This window comes from Meriones unguiculatus, chromosome 15 (genome assembly GCF_030254825.1).
Source record: "Meriones unguiculatus strain TT.TT164.6M chromosome 15, Bangor_MerUng_6.1, whole genome shotgun sequence".
Classification (NCBI taxonomy): Eukaryota; Metazoa; Chordata; class Mammalia; order Rodentia; family Muridae; genus Meriones; species Meriones unguiculatus.
The window spans coordinates 1,742,046-1,766,338 of NC_083362.1; the positions used below are offsets into that span (position 1 = coordinate 1,742,046).

The 24,293-nt window shown below is 43.5% G+C and overlaps 1 long non-coding RNA gene across 2 annotated transcripts; it reads left to right on the plus strand.

Moving 5' to 3' along the window:
* Nucleotides 1-6,881: 6,881 nt before the first annotated feature.
* Nucleotides 6,882-15,006, plus strand: LOC110564358 (uncharacterized). Of its 2 annotated transcripts, none has more exons than XR_009586361.1 (3): nt 6,882-7,330; nt 10,490-10,674; nt 11,175-15,006. It is a non-coding gene; the product is annotated as an uncharacterized LOC110564358 (long non-coding RNA). The 2 variants fall into 2 exon arrangements; XR_009586362.1 differs by lacking the exon at nt 6,882-7,330 and adding an exon at nt 9,946-10,308 and having other exon boundaries at nt 10,494-10,674.
* Nucleotides 15,007-24,293: the final 9,287 nt, after the last annotated feature.

The following is a 24,293-nucleotide window of genomic DNA, read 5'->3' on the forward strand; positions in this document are numbered from 1 at the left end:
AGCCCCTCTCTCCTCTCCTGGTTCCTTCCCTATGTCACTCCCTCATCCCCCTATTCTCCCTTCCCTTCTCCTCAGAAAGAGGGGACACCCCCCCCCCCCGCCGTGCACACAAATCCCAGAACAGCCAGCCTCATCAGGACTGAGCACTTCCTCTAGCACATTGTCCTGTCAAGGGAGATCCTGCCAAGGGGGAAGTGATAGAAAAGCATGCAACAGAGACCAAAGCCTCCATCCCCTTTCTAGGGGACCCACATGGAGGCTCAGCTGCCCATTGGGTACATCTGTGTAGAATGTCTAGGTCTTCTCCATGTGTGGTCGCTGGCTGGTGCTTCCGTCTCTGCAGGCCCCTCTGGGCCCAGGTTAGTTGGGACTGTTGGTCTTCCCATGGAGCTCCTGTCCCCTCCAGGTCCTTCTATCTTTCCCCCTGTCTTCTATAAGGCTCCCTACGCTCCACCCATTGTTTGGCTGTGAGTCTCATTTTTAGTTTTGATCCTTTGCTGGAGACTCTCAGAGGACAGCTATGCTGTGCTCTCCTGTGCAAATACAGTAGAGCATAATCAATAGTGTCAGGGTGTGGCTCTCTCCCATGGAGTGGGTCTCAGGGTGGCTGGGCACTTGTTACCCTTTCCTCAGTCTCTGCTCTATTTTTATCCCTGCACATCCTGTGGGCAGGGTAGATTCTGGGAGGAAGTTTTTTTCTGGGTGTGTTGGTGTTCCCCTCCCTCCTCCAGGAGTCCTTTTGGGTTAAAGGGTGGCCTCTCCAGTCTCCATGACCCCCACTTCCAAGGGTTTCAGCTAGAGTCACCCCCATATCTTCCTAGGGGCCCACCCTACTGCAGGTCAGCAGCTTGTCTACGTGATAACTCCGCCCATGGTTTCTTCTCACTCTGCGAGCACTCTGCCTTCTCACCCCACTCTCCCCACATCTGACCCCACCCTTATTTACCTCAGTGTTTCCTTTCTTTTCCTGTTTCCTTTTTTCAACTGCTTTTGATGACTATTCTATTTCTTCTTCTGAGTGAAATTCAAGCATCCTCTTTTGGGTCCTCCTTGTTACTTAGCTTCTCTGGTCTGATAAGATACAAGGGGGTTATTTCAGTTTTCTTGTATCTGCTGAGGCTTGCTTTGTGACCAAGGACATGATGAGTTTTGAGGAAGGCTCTGTGAGGCACAGAGAAGAATGGATATTCTTTCGTGTGAAATGTTCTGTAGATGTCTGTTGGGTCCATTTGATTCATGACATCTGTTAGTTTCATTATTTCTCTATTTAGTTTCTGTTTCAATGATCTGTCCCTTGGTAAGAATAGGCTGTTGAAGTCTCCTACTATTAATATGTGGGGTTTGATGTGTGGTTTAAGTTTTAGTGATTTTTTACGAATGTGATGCTTTTGCATTTGAGGCATAGATGTCCAGAATTGAGATATCATTTGGGTGGATTTTTCCTTTGATGAGTATGAAGTGTCCTTCCCCATCTCTTTTAATTACTTTTGGTTGAAAGTCCATTTTATTAGACACTAGACTGGCTACTCCAGCTTGCTTCTTGGGTCCATTTGATTTGAAAAGCTTTTTTCAGCCCTTCACTCTGACATAACATCTATCTTTATGTCTGAGGTGTGTTTCCTGTATGCAGCAGATTGATGGATTCAGTTTTGCATCCATTGTGTTAGCCTGTGTCTTATTGGGGAACTGAGTCCATTGATGCTGAGTGATAAATGATTGTTAATTCTTGTTATTTTGATTTGGGCAGTGGTAGCGTGTGCGGGGGGGCATGTGTGTGTATTTGTGCACATGTGTTTCTTTTCTTTTAGTTTTGCTGATGTGTGGTTACTTATTTCCTGTGTTTTCCTAGGTGTGGTTAGCCCTCCTTGAGTTGGAATTTCCCTTCTAGTATTTTCTGTAGGGCCAGATTTGTGGGTAGATGGTGATCTTGATATATCTTGTTTTCTCCATCTATGGTGATTAAGAGTTTCGCTGGGTGTAGTAGTCAGGGCTGACATCTGTGGTCTCTTAGTTCTTGCAGAATATCTGTTCAGGCCCTTCTGGATTTAAGAGTCTCTGTTGAAAAGTCAGGTGTAATTCTGATAGGCCTGCCTTTGTATGTGACTTGGCCTTTTTCCCTCACAGCTTTCAAAATTCATTTTTTGTTCTCTATGCTTAGTGGTCTGATTATTATGTGGCAGGAGGATTTTCTTTTCTGTCTACTGCTAGTAGTGTACTAGTCTACTTGGGGTTCTGTAGGCGTCTTGTGTGTTTAGGTTGGGGAAGTTTTCTTCTATGATTCTGTTGAAAATATTTTCTGGGCCTTGGAGCTGGGAGTCTTCTTCTTCTATTCCTATTTTTCTTAGATTTGGTCTTTTTATACTGTCCCAGATTTCTTGGATGTTTTCTGTCAGAAACTTTTTAGATTTAAGATTTTTGTTGGCTGATATATCAGTTTCTTCTATCATATCTTTATACCTGAGAGTCTCTCTTCTATCTCTTGTACTCTGTTGGTGATGCTTTTGTTTGTAGTTACAGTTGCCTTTCCTGGGTTATCCATCTCCAGGATTGCCTCAGAATGTGTTTTCTTTATTGCTTCTATTTTTGTTTTTAGGGCTCTCATGGTTTTATTCATTTCCTTCTCCCATTTCAATATTTTCCTGTATTTCTTTAAGGGATTTATTCAATTCCTTCACCTGTTTGATTTGTATTTCTTTAATCATAATTCTTTGAGGGATTTTTTTTCCTGTCTCAAGGCCTCTATTATTTTTATAACATCAAATTTAATATCTTTTCCTTGCACTTCAGGTGTCTTAGGATGTCCAGTGATTGCTGAAGTAGGATGTCTGGATTCTAGTGGTGCTGTATGGCCCAATGTTTTGTTGCTTGTCTTCTTACACTGACCTCTAGCCATTTGGTTGTCCCTGGTGTTAGCGGGCCTGCTGGTGTCTGATGGTATTTGGTCTCTGGGACTGTAGATTTAGCTGGTCATCCCAGATGGCAGAGGTCTTCTGATTTGTCTGGGTAGTAGCAGATTTCCTTGGATACAATGAGAACTGGTAGTCTCTGATGGCTGCTGCAGGTGGAGATGGGGACCAGGAAATGGCATACGCCAGATGCTGTTAGTCCATGGTGGGTACTGCTCCCTGATGGCTGATGTTCCCCGATGGTTGGAAGTCTGTTAGAATGCACGTGGACATGTGGCCTGGGAAATGGTGTGGATCAAGAAGATGGTACTTGGAGCATGCTGCTGTTCCCTGGTGGTTACCGGTACCGTGACATTTGTTTGTTTTTTCAAGACAGGTTTCTCCGTGTCATTCTGGCTGATCTAGAACTCTCTCTGTTGACCAGGCTGGCTTTGAACTCAAAGATCTACCTTCCTGTGTCTCCCAAGAGATTAAAGTCATGCTTTACCACTGCATGGCACCATTTGCACACACTTTTACACAGACATCCATGCAAAATACCAGTGTACTGCTGGAGCCCACTGGCAGAGTCGAACAATTCCTGAGTGGGGAGTGAGGATTGAAAGAAAATTAAAAAACCAACACACTACACATGGGGTCTGGTCGAGAGGGCTTTCAGCAGAAACTAGGTACTCAGTTTGTTCCACAGTCCCTTTTTATAGTCAGAGCAAAGCACCTTGATACAATGAAGGGGTCCGAGAAGTCAAACTTGTTTACACCTGTATGTGTGATCCTCACACAAACAAAAGGAAACTTGGCAAAACATCCTGCCTATTCCTGTCTCCAGGTGAAGGCCAGGGTAAAACACATTCTTTGCTGAGAGCTCAATAACAAAGCATCCTGACAAACAAGCAGCTCTCCACAGGTCTCCTTCTTTATATTTTAAAAACTGGCCATAACTTAAGAGCTATGGAGCAGAAGATTGTGGCCTGTCTTTAGGTTGTCTCTCTTGAAAGATATATTCTTACCCATCATTGGTACATGAATTCCATCATTCATGCCATGTCTTAGGTTGAATATTCTTCAGAGAGATCTTACCTGTCTTTGACTAGCAACCTCCTCTAGGGTAGACACTGGAGTTTAATCTTATGCAGATCAGCTTAATTATCACTGGTAGGAGACATGCTCCTAATAAGAGTAATAAGCAAAGTCCTGTAACCTTCCATAAAAGTGACTTAAAGATGACCCCTTATCAGAATACCAAGCCTGAGAGGCATTCACAAGAACTATAGCAAAAGGAAGTCAAACAACCTGAACCTGTTGTCCATTTGAAAGCTTAGATATACAGTTTTAGTTTACACTGATGGCAAAAGAAAGCATTAAAGTTTGAATCTTGTATAAAAATGTTAACATTTCTAAACAACAAAGCATAAGGTGAATTTACATAGGCAATTACAGGGCCTCCCAAGAGTTTCTGTGGCACGCTTCCAAATACAGGTCTGCTGAAAACCAGAATCAGACCAAAGTCCCATAGTCAGTCCTCTTTGAGAATTGTCCTGATTACCAAACAAGTCCAGTCCCATAAAAGTTTTCTCTGCACAACATCTTCTCCCAGGAGCAGAATGTAACAAAGGTGGGTCAGGAGCAAAAGCCCGATACAGCTCTCCATTCACCATCGGGACAGAATTCACCATGGTCAGCAGCAGGAACATCCTCCTTCCGGGGAACATCTGCAAATCACACTAACCTTTCTGGGATCTATCTGGCTCCTTCAATGTCCTGCAGAAAAACATAAACATGCCCTCTTCCCCATATTAATACAGGGTCGGGGCCCTGCCATATTCCAGTAATCAGATCTTTCCATTTCACTTGGGCATAATTATATTTGGTATTAGGGTGCCACAATCGACCAGCCGCAGAATGGCCTTGTATTTTCACATCCAAAAAATTTAAGGCATGATTATGATTTGGGGATATGATTCCTCCCCCTTTTGCAGATTTTTAAACATATCCAATGACCACTAATCTGTAACCATGACTAAACTTCTACATGGTAAACTTCTACATTCAAAACAGACAGACAAAACACCTTGCTATTTGTTGAATCTGATTTTTATGACCACAGAAGCTTTGTAGAATTAACTATTAGTTTTCTTAATGGAAAAACTGAGAAGCTGTCAGAAGATTTTAGCTTTGTTTGACACTGATCAGCAACTTTTAACTTCCACAATAAATTATCTTCTCTTGCTAATTGTTTCCAGTCCCCTGGGAAGAGGGCCTCAGTAGACAAGGACTGGAACAGAGCTTGAGTAAAAGATGCTGTAGTACCATATTGAGCACATGCAATTTTTAATTCTTTTAATTTTTTAAAAGGTATAGGAGCATGGACTCTTACCATATTACCCTGTCCATCAGGTTGCTCTATAACTGAAAAACCATAAAACTCAGTTATATATTCTTCTTTATATTCTTCTATATATTCCTCCAACTCTGCAACCTCAACAGATTCGAAGTTATCATCAAAGTGTTCTTCTAACAAGAAATGATCATTAGGAGGGACATATAAGTCTTCTGGAGAAGCCGATGGTTTAATCTCATTTTGTCCCAAAGCCTTCCATCTTTCTTTCCTCTTTCTCTCTAACCCTGATAGTTTTATTTTCTCAGTCCTTTGCTGCATATACAGACTATTTCTAATTAAATTCAATGCAAAAAAAAAAAATGAGGCTACTGCCTTGTTCCATTTTCACCATTACTCACCACATCCTTTTCTCTTTATGATCCAAGCTCGCCAACATCCCCGGTGTCCTTCACTGCTTCCCTGTATCTCAAGGTTCCTGTTCAGGCACCAAACTGCAAAGTTTAACAGTTCCTGAGTTGAGAGTGAGGAAATAAATAGGAAATAAAATAGACATCTGGAGTATATGGAGGGAGGAAGCTGTGAGGGAGAGAGCGTGGGTAGAGTAACAGGGCAGGATCAGGTGTGGGGAGAGCAGGGGGAAATGGGAGGACTGGGAGAGAGAACATAAATTAGCGGGAGAGCGTCTCCAGGACAGGGGAGGCCCTGGCTCTGGGGATGGCCCTAGCTGAGGTCCCTAACCGTGGGGACATGGAGCCTCAAGTCTCCACCTCTTGTAGCCAGGAGAGACTGCCAGTGGAGGGGGGGTGAACCAACCCATGCATAACTTTTGCCCCATAATTTGTCTTGTCTATGAGAAAGGTAGGGATAAAGATGGAGCAGAGTCTGAGAAAACAGCAAACCAACTTGAGACCCACCCCATGGGAGAGAGCCAACTGCTGAAAGTATTAATGAAACTCTGCCATGCTTGCAGACAGGATCTCAGCATAATTGTCCTCTGGGAGGCTTCATTCAACACTTGATGGAAACAGATGCAGAGACCCACAATAAGCCTAACTCAGGGAAGAGTGGGAGGAAGGATGAGGGAACCAGAGGTGTCAAATACCACAAGAAGACCCACAGAGTCAACTACCTGGGCCCATGGGGGCTCACAGAGACTGAACCACCAACCAAAGAGCACAAAAGGTTGGACCTAGACCCCTACACATATGTAGCAGATGTGCAGGTTGGTCATGACGTGGTTTCCTAACAGTGGGAGTAGAGGCTCTCTGCTGCCTACCGTTGGGTCCTTTTCCCCTAGCTGGGCTGCAATGTCAGGCCTCAGGGGGTTGGAATGTGCTTAGTCCTGCTGCCATTTGAGGTGCCAGGTGGGTTTGTACCCTTGGGGGCATTCTCTTCTCTTCAAAGAAATAGAGGGGGTACCAGGAGGACAAGATGGAGGGAGCTGTGATCAGTCTGTAACATGATTAAAAAAGAAAAAGAAAAGGAAAAAAAATGAACATCAAGTGAGCTTTGCCCCTTCCCCAGCATGAAAGGTTCGTCTTCCTTGAGCTTGTCTTAAAGGCCGTTCATGCTTTTAATCCAAAATCATTCCCCAAGCTTGTACTGTGACACAGAGGTGTGAGTGCACCGCCTTTTCTGCAGTGTGGGTTTCAGTACAGATTGCAAACAATGGTGATGATAATATGTCTAGAATTTATGTCTTTTGTAAACTTAAAAAAAAAAACATTCTTGTAAGCTTTAGAACATTGATTTGAATCTTCGTCTCATGGGTCAAATGGACTCCAGGTGAGTACCCCTGTCAATCAACAGCCTAAAGTTGCCTACTGCCTATTCCAGAGGGTGGGATCCCTCCTTCTTGCCCTGGTTGGGGGACTCATCTCCCCCAACTATTATGAAGACCATGAGCCTAAAAGTCTCAAATATACATTTAAAAAAATTGTCCCTAAACTTCTAACTTTATCTTCTGCCCCTAATCTATTCATCAGTTCCGGCATTCTGGCAGGTTTGGCTGTTGCCTCAAAATCTGCATCCAGGACAGCTTCAAAGCAGCGAGTCCCAGATGGTCCAGCCTCACAGACTTCTTCAGGTAAGGCTGCACTTTCCTAGGCCCAGAGAGTCCCACAGAGCCAGAACAGCATGTGAAAAAGGTAGCATTCACTTTTCACAGTGTCATTAAGGATGGTGTCAGCCCTCAACAGCAGGAAGCAGTCTAAAGAACACAATGTCGGGCTGGAGAGATGGCTCAGCAGTTAAGAGCACTGGCTGCCCTTCCAGAGGTCCTGAGTTCAATTCCCAGCAACCACATGGTGGCTCACAACCATCTATACCTTCTACTGCCCTCTTAGAGCACTAATATGCATAAAATAAATAAATAAAATCTTAAAAAAAAAAAGAACACAACATCCTCCTTCCCACCTCACCAACACCCCTCCCTAGTTCCTCCTTTCTTTTTTAAATTTTATTGTTTTTATTATTATTACAATTTATTCACTTTGTATCCCTGCTGTATCCCCCTCCCTCACCCCCTCCCAATCCCCTCTCCCTTCCTCTACTCCTCCCATGCCCCTGCCCCAGTCCACTGATAGGGGAGGTGCTCCTCCCCTTCCATCTGACCCTAGCCTATCAGGTCTTATCAGGACTGGCTGCATTGTCTTCCTCTGTGGCCTGGTAAGGCTGTTCTTAGGGGGAAGTGATCAAAAAGCCAGCCACTGAGTTCATGTCAGACACAGCCCCTGTTCCCCTTACTAGGAAACCCACTTAGAAGCTGAGCTGCCATGGGCTACATGTGAGCAAGGGGTCTAGGTTATGTTCATGCATGGTCCTTGGTTGGAGCATCAATCTTTGTAAAGACCTCTGGTTCCAGATTTTTTGGTTCTGTTGCTCTTCTTGTGGAGCGTCTGTTTCTTCCAGGTCTTTCATCTCTCCCTTCTTTCATAAGATTTCCTGAACTCTGCCCAAAGTTTGGTTATGAGTCTCAGCATCTGCTTCGGTACCCTGCTGGGTAGAGTCTTTCAGAGGCCTTCTGCAGTAGGCTCCTGTCCTGTTCCCTGTTTTCTCCCACTTCTGATGTCTATCCCATTTGCTTTCTGAGTGAGGACTGAGCAACTTCCCTAGGGTCCTCCTTCTTGTTTATCTTCTTTAGGCATATAGATTTTAGTATGTTTATCCTATATTATTTGACTAACATCTATTTATAAATGAGTATGTACCATATGTGTCTTTCTGCTTCTGGGTTACCTCACTCAGGATGATCTTTTCTAGTTCCCACCATTTGCCTGCAAATTTCATGATTTCTTTGTTTTTAGTTGCTGAATAGTATTCCATTGTGTAAATGTACCACAATTTCTGTATTCATTCCCCTGTTGAGGGACATCTGGGTTGTTTCAAGATTCTGGCTATTGTAAACAAAGCTGCTATGAACATGGTTGAGCAAGTGTTCTCAATGTATACTTGAGCATCTTTTGGATATATGCCTAGGAGTGGTATAGCGGGATCTTGAGTAGCACTATTCCTAATTTTCTGAGAAAGCACCAGATTGATTTCCAAAGTCTTCATTTCTTTAATAAAAATGGAGAAATGTTTAACTAAACACAAAGCAGGCATCCCACAGGCCTATAACATCACTTGCCACCACCAGTTGGCCAGGTATGTGCTGCTGATAAAAGGTCTTCAAGCCATCCTAGACCTCTTTCTGAATTCTCTCTCTCTCTCTGCCTTTTCTCTCTGTGTCTTCCTGTCTGCATGGTGACATCTCTGGCTTGTTCTCTGAGACCAGTGAACCCACCTGAGATCTGTCCCCAATAAACCTGCTTTTATACATTTTTAATTTGTCTTGATTTCATTTATTACGTTGGTAGAGAAATGTATTACCTGAGATGGAAGTCTGTTAAGTCTCCCCATGTAAGTGTAACAGTACACAACCAACTGATGCTGTAATGGAGTAGAAGCCTATTAACAAAGCCTCACAGTTCCGCAGAGGAAGGACTTACTTCAGGGCTCCAGTTCTCACTGCATTTTTTTTTCTTTTTTATTTTTATTTTTTTTTTCCAATGCAGTTTATTCAGGAACATTGAACAATCCTCGGACCCCGGGGAAAGCCAGCCCACAGCTTAAATAGCCTCTGGGTAGCCGACCCAGGCGTGCCACGGGGGCAATGCAGATAGGTCCACATACATGGAAGCAAGCCAGATCCTCGGCCTTAGCCAAATGTGGAGTTGTTCGTGACAGAGAGCACTCACCATCGGGAAGGTGGAAGGCGGAAACCAGCTCCATCTTTAAGGCATAGCATTCCGCAGCTCTCTACAGTTCCCCCTTTTTGTTTTAGACGCATCAGGCAAGAGTAGAGGTCTGATCTCTGATATTAGAAATAAATTGGGACTTTGTACCGATGTTCATTTAGGTGTCATCCACCCAAAGAGCATCAGACCCGTCCGATACCTTTTTCTCAGAGGCAGGACCTAGGGCATCAACCCGCATGCAATCAGACATGCTCTTCTCTGGGTCCAAAGCGGCTGACCCTGAGTGCACTCACTGCATTTTATATGCAGTCTGATGTAGCAAATTCCCAGACTGCACCAAAACATTTTAGGTGAAAGTTTGTAAAGAATCTACCTTCTATTGATTGTACTTTTGGTTTAACCCCTTTTGACCTCCATGGGAATTTGAGAAATATGTAATTGTTTTTGCATTCCTTGGCTACTGTATTATCTAGACTAAATATTCTAGAGGGAAAAAAAAACAAAAAACAAACAAACAAAAACTTCTCTGGTTCCAATTTTCTCCTGTTTTCCTTTTGAAATCTATACCAGGCTATTTACATTGCTGTTTTTAAGTATTTGCTTTGTTGTACAAAGGCACAAGTTTAAAACACTGAGGTTTCAGGTGTCATGAATACAAAGGAATATGGGTGGTTCGGATCCCCAGTGCCTAAAGCACCTCAGATTGAAGAGTCTCCATTTTTTATCTCCATTTTGTATCTTTGACAGGATACAAGGTTTTTATTCTGCTAATGCTGTGAGTGTACATCGGATGGAAGTGTACTGTGACCAGGCACCGGCAGGGCAAGTTTCTATAGTCTCGGTAACAGACAACTCACGGCAGCCTCCAGCCTGCAACAGGCATGGCTGCTCTGGCTTCCCTAGTAGCCAGGCTCTTCCTGCTGGTTCTCTAGCAACAAAGCTACCAGAAGTCCAGCATTCCTGTCCTGTTTCAGTACAAGTGGTTTTATTCACCTTTTCTTTTCAAGGCAGAGAAGCTCAGGTGAAGGAGTGCTCAAACCTTCCTTTCATTTCTGTGCCGTTCTTCAATTTCTACCTCAAGCTACAGAAGTCCCACCAATCCCACTGCAAAGCCCAGTCTCACAGACCTCACTCCGAATGTTTCTGGCCTTCCCCTTCTACATTCACAATTCTGCAGCATCTCTTTCCTCAGGTGAGGCCGGGTTCCATTTTCAATGTATCTGTCATGTGATAATTTACATATGAGGTCAATTAAAATATTCAGTGACTGAAAACGTCTCATAAAAGTTGAGGGATTAGGTCGCATTTAGACTGTTGAGCTGTACAACCGGGGTTGTGCGCTGTCTTCTGTGGAGCACGTGGAGCTTGTAGATAAAACATGTGCTCCTTGTCCTATTGAAGAGCCACCCGTAAAATCATGGTAAATAATCTCTGTATGATATATAGATGTAATTGTAGGCCATACACAAGGTATCGTCAACAATATTTTAAAGGGAATCTTCTGGACAATGGTCATAGGTTTTGAGGAAATGCGGGTGCATGGGCCGGTTAGCTTCCCTGTGGGGCAAAGCGTGCATGCATTCCCTTCAGAGGCACAGTTATTTCCATAGGCTCTTTACAAGTGAGTTCTGTAAGACCAGTATTTCCCAGCATTAGTAAGTCTATATATTTTTTGTAAATACGAAATTATAGATTGCCGCAGAGACCAGCACCAACCAGGGAGCAGCAGGTGAGACCCCTCCCCCGCCTCCTGGCCTCCTAAGCCTGCCAGCAGCAGTGGTGAAGTCTGCCCACCTCTGTGCTCCACTTCCCCAGCGCCACTTCCTGGGACCTGCCCTGACCTGTGGTCCTGGAGCCCAGCATCCATCAGGGTAGCAAAGAAAATGTTACAACGAAAAGGTTCCTGATACAAAACATCTGAGAAATCTGAGACGCTATGAGAAGACCAAAGCTACAAATAAAAGGAATGTAAGAAGACGCCCAGCTCCAAGGTCCAGAAAATATTTTCAACAAAACCATAGCAGAAAACGTCCCCAACCTAAACAATGAGATGCCCATAAACATACAAGAGCTTACAGAACACCAAAGAGAAAATCCTCCCACCACATAATAATCGAAACTCTAAGTGTATAAAGGAAGTATATTAAAAGCTGCAAGGGGAAAAGGCCAGGTCACATACAAAGGTCACATGCACATACATAGGTCTCACACCTATGAGAATTACACCTGACTTCTCACTAGAAACTCTAAAAGCAAGAAGGGATTGGACAAATATTTTACAGACACTAAGAAACCACAGAAGTCAGTCCCAACTACTATATCCAGCAAATCTCTTAATCACCATAGATGAAGGAAATATATTCCATGACAAAAACAAATTTAAACCATAGCTATCTACAAACCAAGCCCTACAGAGATACTAGATGAAAATTCCAACCCAAGGAGGCTAATTACACCCAGGAAAAAAAACAAACAGGAAATAAATAACCCCACAACAGCAACACCTAAAGAAGGGAAGCACATCTCTCTCTCTCTCTCTCTCTCTCTCTCTCTCTCTCTCTCTCTCTCTGTCTCCCACCACCAACTTCCAAAATAACAGGAATTAACAACCACTGGTCATTAATATCACTCAATTATCAATGGCCTCAAGTCATCAATTAAGAGACACAGGCTAACAGAATAGATGTGAAAATAGGGCCCATCATTCTGCTGTATACAAGAAACATTACCTCTGCAGTAAAGATTACATGAGATAGAGATGGTAAAAGGTTTTCCAAGCAAATGGACCCAAGAAGCAAGCTGGAGTAGCCATCCTGGTATCTAATAAAATAAACTTTCAAACAAAATTAATCAAAAGAGATGGGAAGTATACTCATACTCATCAAAAGAAAAATTGACCAAGATGCAATGGCACCCACATTTGTAAAAGAAACATTACTAAAACTTAAATCACACATTGAACCCTACACATTCAGAGCAGGAGACTTCAACACACCCCTCTCACCAATGGACAGATCTTCAAGACAAAACTAAACACAGAAATAATGAAACTAACCGATGTTATGAGTCAATGGGACCCAACAAATATCTATAGACCATTCTATCCAAACATAAAAGAATAAACTTTCTTCTCAGCACCTCATGAAACCTTCTCCAAAACTGACCACCTACTCAGACACAAAGAAAGCCTCAATAGATAAAAGAAATTTGAAATAATGCCTTGTATTCCATCAGATCATCATGGACTAAAGCTGGACTTCAACAACAAAAGCAACAGAAATCCTACAAACTCATGGAAACTGAAAAAACCCTCTACTCAATGTCCGCTGGGTCTGGGAGGAAATAAAGAAAGAAATTAAACACTATAATTCAATGGAAACAAAGGCACCTCACACCCAAACATATGGGACAGAGTAAAAGCATTGCCAAGAGTGTTATACGGGCAGGCAATTAAACTGGCCTGCCCTCAGGGGCCTTTAGGGTCCTGACAACATCCTATGTCACCACCTGTGCCAGGGCTCACCAGGATATAGCCTGCCTGCCCCCTTCCTCAGCTTCTCTCTACCCTCCCCCTTTCTACAGTGACTCTTATACCATACATGTCGCCTGGGCCCGTATCTTTATACATTACAGTACTGGTGCCCAGACCCGTGGGGATCTGTGCGGTCACGCAGGGACCCTTACATCCGCCATGTTGTGCACAACAACCTTGCTTTCTGTTCCACCCATCACGAGGTGCCCCGTTCAACACTGACTGGTGGGTTCCCTTCCTGTTCAGCTTAACCATCAATGGCTTGGATCCTTTCCCGGGGTGTTACTTTCTCTTCCACCAGCAAGTCTCCCCCCTCTCTCTTTTTCTCCTGCTCAAGCTCCTGGTGCCAGGTGAAATCGCGCTGCCCTGGGCGTCTGCCCTGGCCCTGGCCCTGGCAAACCCTGTGATGACACATTTGACCAGTTTTTGCCAACTTGGTCGTAGCCAACCCTGAACGAAGTGGGATGCCATGGGTTGGGTTCACGGCTTATTTCTCTCATGGGAACAGCATACCCAATTCAGACCTTCAAGGATTTTGGAAACACATAGCTTCTAAATTGTCTCATGACAGCCCAAATGATCTGGAGAACTTTCAGAACTTGGTTTTATTCCGTCTAGTCGCTCTCTCATAGTCTTCCCATGCTGACTCCCTTCTGTCTGCCACACACGCAAAGGATTTCCTGTCTCTCCTGGTACCAAACTTCAGGACCTATTTCCAAACAGCCGCAGCTTTCATCTGTAGGCCTGTCTGCTGCTACTAGTGTTACATAAACAATCGCCCACTGCATGCCACCTGACCTCAGGCCCTGATGTGGGTGAGGATGGTTTTAAAGTTGCTGGCACCAGGCCACTGGGCCAGAACTTCTGGCCCTGCTGCCACAAGCCCCTCCATGGGTCCGTTGTTGTAAGTGGTGATTAATAATTACTAATAATTATCTTTTAGTAAGGCTTGCTGTTAAACCTAACAGCTGTATACTCAAATCACCACACAGAGACTGGGCTTATTTAGTTAGCCTAGAGCACAATGCTGGGCAATAGTTACTTCATCCTAAACTCCAAGCCCTCATAGTTACCTAACATTTAGATTTCCCACATTATACTTGCTTTTTGTTGACTATTATGTCCAGTCCATCTCCCTGTAGTTCCAAGATCTCTCCTCCAGTTCTCTCTCCTAGCTCCCTCTCGCCCCTTCTCCTCCCACACATTTCCTGTCCTCTGGCTCCTCCCATCCCTCAACACTGTGTCTAGTTGCTTTATTTTGGCCTGTTTACACAAAATTGAGACAGAATGCTTAGAATGAGTATCACAATGCAATATCCGGATTGAAACCAGAGAGTGGGGGGTAGGGGTGGGGAGAAATCAGCATTTGGTCAGCATTTGAATGAACAAGGGTAAGGTGTATACATTTCAAAGGAACATTATACCAACAGTCTGTGCAGAGTTTTTAAATTTTGCTGATGCTACAAGGCCGTGCCACACATGGACAATTTTGAACCACCCCATGCCTTGAGGCCACCACAGGGCCAGGCCCACCATGCCACCAGGGTTGTGTACAACACATGGCTAGTCACGATGTTGATTCTGGGACACGCATGGCTGCAGTCACATGACTGGCAGCCATTTTGGTTATGGGAAAGTCATGACTTTGCCACCATCTTTATTAAAGGCTACTAGCCCCATTCATTACCTGAGGTAGCCATTCCATTGGACCTGAGATGGTCACGTGTGTGCAAATCATGCTGACTCACTATTGTTGTTTTCAGCAGCCACCGCCTGTTTTGCTTGGTTAAGTTTACTTGGAAAGTCCCTTGTGGTTTGCCTATATAAGTGGCTTATTCTGTAATAAAGATGGCACCTTGATCAGAGCACTGTCTTGGTGTCCCTCTTTGTGTTCTCTGTCTCTTTTAATTCTCAGACCCTTGTGGAGGCGGTTACTATTGGTGGTCACAGGTGACTACAGGTGGTACCGAAACCCCAGGATTGAACCTGACAATGAGGGACCTGCTGAGGAACACTGTGATTTAGGACATCCATTGGGCCAAAACGAAAGCACACTGGTGATCGCCCATCAGCGAAAGGGTAAGGTAAGGGCCAGACAGCGCAATATGGGACAGAGCAATCGCAGGGGAGCGTTTATTGAAACACTCAAAACAGTTACTCAAAACACGAGGAGTTGGGTTTGAAAGTTGAACTTTTGAGGACTTTTTACATAAAGTAGATATTAATTGTCCCTGGTTTCCTGAAAGTGGGACTTTGAATATAGAGGTTTGGGACCAAGAGGGTAAAAAACTACAGGCTCCAGAATTGGCTTAAAGGGCCTACCATTACCCACCTTCACGGAATTGGGCATTCTCAAAATACTGAACAAAGTTCTCAAATCCTTACTTGGAAAGATGAGGAGGAAAATTCAGGAACTGTTAAACCTTTCATCATTAAAGGATTGCCTGTTAACTTATGGGGGAAAGAAATTTGCATATAAGGGACACACAGGGATTTTGAAAATGCTGCACATCTTGGACTAGTCACTGCATAGATGACACTGATAAACATTTTGTATTCAGACGCCGAAGTTAACCAATTGCAAAGTTGATTTACTTTTTATTAAGTTCTGTAGAGCTGCTGTTTTAATGTTCTTGGGTTTTTTTTGTTCCATCCAAAGAGTAAATGTAGAACAGTCTACTGAACTACAGTTTTTGAATACATTGTCTCTTCTGAAATAAAACTGAGCAATAGCTTGTTAGCAATGACCATCTTGCAGCTATGCAACTTTGAAAAGTCCAGATTTGCAGGTCTCAGTGCTGGGGATGAAGTGACTCTGTCCTACTTCATTGTGCTATGCATTTCCAGCCAGTTTTCCCATGTTTGGGTAAAATGTTTAGCAAGTTGTAAACTTAATACCTTATGAAAAGGGTGAGATAAACACTTCTGCAGTGGGACTTGGAGTGATTTGAGGGACATTTCATATACATTTAGAAATCAGAATTTTATTGGGATGCCAGATTTCTAGCAACTTGTATCTTTAGTTTTCCAGATAATCTGGAAGTTAGCATTTGATAAATGATTTTTAAAGCAAATACAAAAAAATTGTTAATTTATAATTTATTAATGTGTTGTTACTGTAATTGAAAATGTGGATACTTTTAAATTCAGTCTTGGTAGAAAGAACTGTAATAAGCAAAATTATGTGAAGAGAGTTTTGTTCCACAGACTAGACATATAAGCCAATAGTTAACAAACTCTCAGTTGTACTTTGCCTTCAGCACATAATGTGGAGCATCGTACCTGTTCAAGAGCAAAACCACTTTCAGGCTTTATGGAAGTCACCTTAGTCTTTGCAGCCTGAAACACGTGTTCCAGAGACCAGGGACCAAAGTTTATGTGCCTTCTTCAGTCTTCCTATTTGAGACTAAGGTACGGCAGCTGGACTGGGATGGAAGGGAGCAGCACAAAGGGAGCATTCCTGCCATCCAGCATGTCGCCTCCCTCCCCAATGTCCTCGGCCATCAAGAAGAAGAGCCAAGACCTATCTGAGGACTGTGCTTCCTGTGACAAGCACATCCGTGCCTACGAGATGACGATGCGAATGAAAGACAAAGTGTATCACCTGGAGTGCTACAAGTGTGATGCCTACCAGAAGCATTTCTGTGTGGCTGACAGATAACTTCTCATCAACTCTGACGAGTGGACTAAGATCTAGGCCTGAGTCCCAGGCACCTTCAGGGAGGTGTTCAGTGAAGACACTGTCTCAGTGGGGTCTTCATTCTTAGGCACTTTGGGAATCTGAGGGTGGATGAGGCATTTCTTAGGAAATTCTTGACTCTCCCTGGATACTAAGACATACTAAGCATCCACTTGACATAATGCAAAGGCCGAGACTTCCGTGGCAACAGGACCAGTCCTCAGAGAGATGAATGGTCACAGACTATCTGTAGTAGCTGACAAGGTTAGTGGAGGAAGTTTTTGGGAACCAGCATGCACTGTGCCATCATGGTAGGATTTCCAGGATAGGCAGTGTTGGGTCAATTGCTGTTTCTCATCAAAGCCTGCTCCCAGAAGAACTTTGAAGAAAGCTACTAATCTTAATTGGCCCAGCATTTTAGATTGTTACAAAGAGGACTTTCATTAAGCCTGAAATTTCTCAACATTCAAAGACTGGACCACAAATGTTATTGCTTACTTAATTAACCATTTTTCCCCAAGATTCTTTGGGCCCCATTACAGGAATTCCACATGTCCAAAATGTCAGCTAGAAGAAATCCATGAGAACGGCATACAATCTTCCTTAAAGGGGATTGGGTAGGTTTTTGGTTGTTCTCTTTGGCTATGAATGTTTATTGTCATTGGGAGATGTTTATAATTGTTAATGATCTTGTTCAGAGTGAACAAGGAATATACAGGTATATCTTATAGAAATAAAAGACAAAAGGTAGATTATTGAATCTACTCAGGGTTTTATTTATTGTTCTCAAATAAGGTTAATTTTAACTGTGGTATAGGATTTTGCATATTGATGCAAAAATAAGTATTTTTGATACATTGGTATAAGCTTTAGGTTACTGATACAAATTCACAGTTACTTCCAATACTTTTAAACAGCTATTAAAAACTGTTTAGGGTATTAGGCAATGCAAGTTAATTGCTAGTTATTCAACTCATAGTCATATCAGACACTAGTCTAATTTATCTAATTTATACATCCTAGGTTTAACAGATAGATATGATTTTGTGGACAGATCAATTACATAAAGATAGGTAGTTTTCAAAAACTTCAGAGACCTACAGTATATGGCATTTAAAAGTGTCTTCATTATTTTAAAGATTCTTTGACAATGAGACAAGTCATCTCCTGGCAGCACCCTGCCTACCTTGAAGAAGATGATGAGCATCGAAGAACCCCCATAAGGAGATGGCTTCAAATGTGGCAAACAAGCCACTCAGGTAAAGAAAAAACCCTCACTTCATGACAGACAGATTCTGCCAAGAATGGGCAAACTTAAATGCAGGACAAGTCGACTGCCGAACTCTGCCAAGACAGGGTAAGCAAGTCCTAAATAGTTCCTGCTTCACATATGTCTGTCAAATATTCTGAGCCAGAAGGCTGAAGATGATGCTCCAGCGTTATAAAGAGTTATGGGTAACTGTTCAGGCAGCAAACTGTCTCTGTCAATTTTTATTTTTTGGAAGCTGCTAACATGCACTTCCTATTTACTCTAATAACTAATTTTATTCCTTCTCAAGTCTCTGATGGGGTTGAAGACTAAATAGTCATAGTGCCACAATTAAGCTTAAGTTGTTTAGAAGTTAAGAAATGCTTTCCTATAGGTAATACCAATAGGGATAAAAGTTGATTTAGGTATAGAACTTTAAACTTGTCAAGATAGATAGGATAATCAGATACTTTCTCCTAAGTTGCTAAATACACATGGACTGGACATTGCACATGTAGATTTTCTCTAACAGTTTTCACAATTTCATAATTATTATTGTATTAAAAGAAAAGAAGCCTTATGAGTCTTTGGTCATAAACGAAAAAGGGGGAACTGAGGTAGCCATTCCATTGGACCTGAGATGGTCACATGCTTGCAAGTCATGCTGGCTCCCTATTCTTGATGTTTTCAGCAGATGCCTCCTGTTTTGCTTGGATATGTTAACTTGGAAAGTCCCTTGTGGTTTGTCTGTATAAGTGACTTACTCTGTAATAAAGATAGCACCTTGATCAGAGCACTGTCTTGGTGTCACTTCTTCATGTTCCCTGTCTCTTTTAATTCCCAGACCCTAGTGCAGGTGTTTACAGGTGGTGATCGCAGGTGACTACAAGTAGCTGTCTTCCTTCCACTGTTTTTGGAACTGCAAATATGCAGTCTTCTCTAGGCCCTGCTGGGCCATTGCATCCCTCTGTACTTCTTTATATCCCCAAATCTGAAGCTATTATGCCTAGATTGTGCAACCCCCAAAAGACCACCAGGAGTGAAGTACAATGCAAAACACATGAGGATCTTTTTATTACAAGCTATAGCGTGGGTCACAATCCCTCCTGACACAGAAGGTTGGGAGAATGACCTTATGCTCAGGGTATGTGGGTGATTTAAAAATTTAGGTCCCTCCCAGTGCACTCAAAGAAAGAAAATTTTTGCCTGCAAAGCATCTATTGGGCGAAACACAAAAGGGGATTTTAAACTGATTGGATATAGGAAGGTCCCCAAATCATTAATGGTCTGGCTTCCCTTGTTTGGCTGTCCTAGGGGAGAGGGGTGATCTGGGCCCGTTTCCTAGCAACTGTATCTCTATGGGGCAGGAAAGAATGCAGTAAGGCTTGTTCCTGCGCACAGGTGGCTGGCCATGTCTCCACCTGTCTGCATTAAACTGAACAGCAAAAAGCTTGAAGAACAGAAGTTGCACTTAGCACTAAACAGAGAACTGAACACAGCTGGAAGCCCTCAGCAAAGACAGTGGTGAAACCATGACTCCACACTCTATATCCCTGAACCAACATGGAGGCCAGCCACGTGTTGTTATAGGCTGTGGCCGGCTATTTAAAACATTGCCATTACGTGTCACTTGGTGTTGCCGCCTCCCCCGGTTTAGCACGGTGGAACACTAAGAGTTTCCCGTAACCAAGTTCAGACACTGTAATCAAACAAGTTTTAGAACGAGCTGCATAATAGAACAGTATAGAACAATTTAAAAACCGTACTTGAACTGTTCTGGCTATACCAAATCCATCGGCCAGAAAGAAACAGCATTGATCCATTCACTCAGAAACTGGCAGCCAGGCACACACTTCAGATCAGCCTGTTAATCTGAATAGATCTTTGCAAACCGGAGCTGAATCACACATACAGCATGCTGCAAAAATGCAAGCCTGAATTGTTTATATATGTATAAATATGAAAAATCCATAAAGACATTATAAAATGCCTGATAAACTTTACAATGTTTCAAAGCCTTAAACACATTTTTAGAAGAAATCTGTTTTGCAATATTAAAATAAAGTACCCCCCCCCTTTTTAGGAGTGAAATCACAAAGCATAACCATAATTTTAAAAGTCAAAACCAAATTTTACCAGTGCAAGCAATCCAATCTCTAAGATCAAAACCAACTTAAAATGAGACTTGTCTTCTTAGGCTAGAAGGAAATAGGATGATAAACAGAATTCATTGTGACTAAGAGGTTCTGGAATTTCTTTCTTCTGCCCTACCCCATACCACGTGGCAATTAAGATGGCAAAGTCACATCACATGGCAGGCCACATAGTTGCTATTTAAAAACATCTGTGCTTCTATAGATCTTACAAGCACATATGCACACACATATATGTTCTAAACAAGAGTTTGAATTTCACCTTTGACCATATCCAATAACTGTTCATCTATATCCAAGACATACAGAGCATATCAACCATTTAAGAGCAGTCAGAAATAAACATGTAATGGCCATACATACATTTAGACAGACAGACAAAACTTTTCTTGTTCCATCCAGCCGCAATTTCAAGCACTTTGTTATCTATGAGGGAGTTTGGGACTCGCTGGCAGTGTTTCCTGGGTGCCACAAGATGCAGCCATCCCCTGGCATGCCTCCTCACCTCTGCCCTCTCCTGCTGACCCTGGAAGAGTAGTGGGCACCACAATGGTTTGGAAGTTTACCATTGCCATTTGAGTGGGGCCCTTCTAAGCAGCAAGAGCTCCCTTCCTCTCCCCTCCAGGTGGACATGCACCCAATCAGCCTGGGCCAGCTCAGTCAGCCCACCCTGCTCTCGGCTGCTCTCTACCTCTCCTGCCCTGAGGCATGCTCCCACCAGCAACCAGAGGTGCCCCGGCTTATAGTGTTGGAGCATGAGGCAGGCAAAGTCACCACAGTGCACAGCTGTTTGGTCACCTGCCTACTGAAACCATCATAAGCAAACAAACAAACTCATAAAAGAACAACATAAGAAAACAAGGTCCTGGTACAATGCACACAAAAAGAAAGGGAGGAAAAATCAAAGGAACAGTAACCCATCTGTCAATGGACCCTCCGTCCTGTTCCATGAAGGGTAGCCTGCCCCAAAATTGGGCTCCACCCAACTCTAACAGCCTGTCTTTCCGCCAGACCAGAGACCAGAGCATTGGCAGAGGTGCCAAGCCTAGGGCTCTGCATACTGTAGCCATCCCAGGGGGGGAACATCTTGCTACTTTTTGAATTCAATTCTCATTGCGGCTCCCTCAGCCCCGGGATTCCGCAGGTGCTGCTGCCGGGGGCGGGGCTGCTGCCACTGGGGCAGGGTGGTCTGGCTGCCATGATGAAGGTGTGCTTGGCAGCAGTCGCTAGCTGGCCAGGAGCAGTCCCTGACAATTCATTCTCAGTGCCACCCTCACATCCCCACCCAGCCCATGCTCACCGCAGGAGCTTCTCCAGAGGGGAGGGGGATGGCGGGGGATGGCAGCCTGGGAGAGGGAACGACGCGTGGGTGGGGGGTCGGGAGGAAGAAGGAGGGGTTAGAGGAAGTCTGTCCCATAGTGTCTGTCACAGTCCAATGCAAGCAAAGACACATAAACACAAGGAACAAAACAGAAAGATAAACATGAACAAAGGAGCCGTTCCGTGATTGGAAACAGAAGTGGATCCAGAAGCTCACAGACTCACAGACTCCGGCCATGGCTTCCCTGCCCCAAAGCCAGAAGTGGCCCACCATGTATTCCCTGCCATGGAAACCACAAGTGGCACAGAGAGGAGAGCAGACGGTGGGTCTACCTGAGCGTCCACCAAAAACTGACTGGTGGGCTCTACCTGAACCACCCCACGGCCAGAGACATCTCCCTGACCCCCACGGCTGAGACTCTCGAGTATGTCCACTCCTATCCATTTGTACAGACACCTCAAGGCTTTCCAGAACTGACAGAAAATACAAGACACAGACATTACACAGAGACATTGCACAAAACACAACACTGCACAGAAACACTTGCTGGCCAGCATTAGACCCTCCGGGTCGGGGTCCTGGAGGTCTGGGAGATCTCAATGGGACCTCCAAATGTTATACTGAGATCATGAGACACCCCCCCCCCAAAAAAAAAGACCCCCAGGAGTGGAGTCCGATGCAAAACACATAAGAATCTTTTTATTACAGGCTATAGCTTGGGTCGCAATCCCTCTTGACAGAGCAGGTTGGGAAAGCAGCCTCATGCCCAGGGTAGGTGGGTGATTTAAAGGTCCCAGTCCCTCCCAGCATGCCCAAAGCAGGGGAATTCCTGCCTGGCAAGCATCTATTGGGCGAAACACAAAAGGGGATGTTGCATTTTAAACTGATTGGCTATAGGAAGGCCCCCAAACCATTAATGGCCTGGCTTCCCTTGTTTGTCTGTCCTAGGGAAGAGAGGCCTGCTTCCTAGCAACTGTATCTCTAATGGGCATGAAAGAATGCAGTAAGGCTGGTTCCTTCCCACAGATGGCTGGCCATGTCTCCACCTGTCTGGCCTTTATTCAGGCTTGTGCTTTAAACTTTAAACCAATAACTCAAAAAACTAATTTTTAATTCTTTGGTCTCTCAAAGCTGCCTGTCTGCCTTAATCCTTTCTTGTGGACCGGGTTCCCCTAAGAGAGTTCAGCCTTCTTCCTCAGCTTCTGGCTTCTACCAAAATTCCTGGTACCAGGTGCCAGGAATTTCTTAGGCTTAGCCAGGCTTAGCCCTTGACCCCCTTGTTAGCCGGTTAATGAACCACTAAATGGCCTGTGCCTGCTGCTGCTTCTCCCTCTGTCCCTGGACACCTGTGTCCGCAGGCTGCATCCCTTCCACCTCTCCTCTGCAGAAACGGTTCCTTCATATTCTCTCCCATTTGATACGCCTCTGGCCTCAACAGCCAAAATCCAACCTAAACGACTATATTATTCAGTAATACTAAGAGTAGTCAATGAAATAATATATATAAAAAAACTTATTCCTATTTCACTTTTCTCAAAGTCCTGTCTCCTTCTCTCTGCCCACTCTACTATATTGTGTTCATGGAGGGTCAGAGCTATCAAAAATTTTTATAAGATCTCCATCTTCATCTTTATACTTTATCATAACTGCAACTTAATCATAGTTAACTCTGTTTGTTATTTCATCTCCTTTTTAGACTAAGAAAGCAACAAGTCTCGTGTTAAAGTGGTATAAATTTTTACAATGTGCTGTATATTGTATCCTGGTTCAAAACGTTCTTTATGTGATGCTAAACTTTCAAGGTTATGAAGGTCAAAAAGTTCCCAGCCTCTTTATGGACTGTGTTTATGGATTAAAAGCTTTATTTTAATACTAAAAGGGCTCTAATTCAGAATTAGGATAGAACCTAAAATCCTAGTATTTAATTGATTATTAACAAAGGCAAGTTAGCAATTGATCATCTTGTAGATGATCAAGTCCTTTAACATGTCTAAAAATATATTTGTAATTCCACCGAAAGAAGCATGGTCTCACTGCCATCTTAACTAAATGGCTGAGTCCTCATACAGAGTTGGTAAAAATGATATTTAAAGTCTTTAAAGCCTGAGAGGAGGTGGCCGGGCCAAGTCTTCCCAACAGACTCTGCTACAGGGAAAAAAAAAAAAAGGAAATAAACAAACTGTTGATATAATGTTCTTATGGAAGGTATACAATTTACCCTTGTTCATTCAAATGCTGATTTCTCTACCCCACTAGCTGGTTTCAATGGACATTGCATTGGGATGCTTATTCTAAGCATCACCTGTCTCAAGTTTGTGTAAACATGCCACCATTTGATCTCTGTATTGTTAATAAAACAACCAGCCCCAATGCTGAGCAATGAAGAGAATAGTGTGGGACATCCTGGTCCGGAGAGGAGAAGGAAGCAAGTTGGGGACAAGGAGGAGAGGAGAGACAGCAGGACAAGTCTTGGAACCATGAGGAGAGATGAACAGGACCTAAGATATGACTAAGAGCAAGTGAAATCTGAATGGTAGAAAACTATGCACCCTTGGAGGTTTAGGATAGAAAAACTATTGCCCAGCATTGTGCTCTAGGTTAATTAAATAAACCCTAATCTTTCTGTGGTGATTTGGGTATACAGTTGGTTTAGGAATAACTGCTGCTTACCTAAAAGATAAATCAATAATAAATATTAATAACCCACAATAAACAAACAAACAAACAAACCCAACTATGCTGTTGCCCTGAGGCTGTTGGCATTCCTGCAGAGGAAACAAGAGGTCTACAGTGCCCCATGTCACAGGGGTCCAGCCTAAGTCAATTCCACTAGGGACCTGTTTCAAATGCAGCCAGGAAGGACACAAGCCCCTCAGC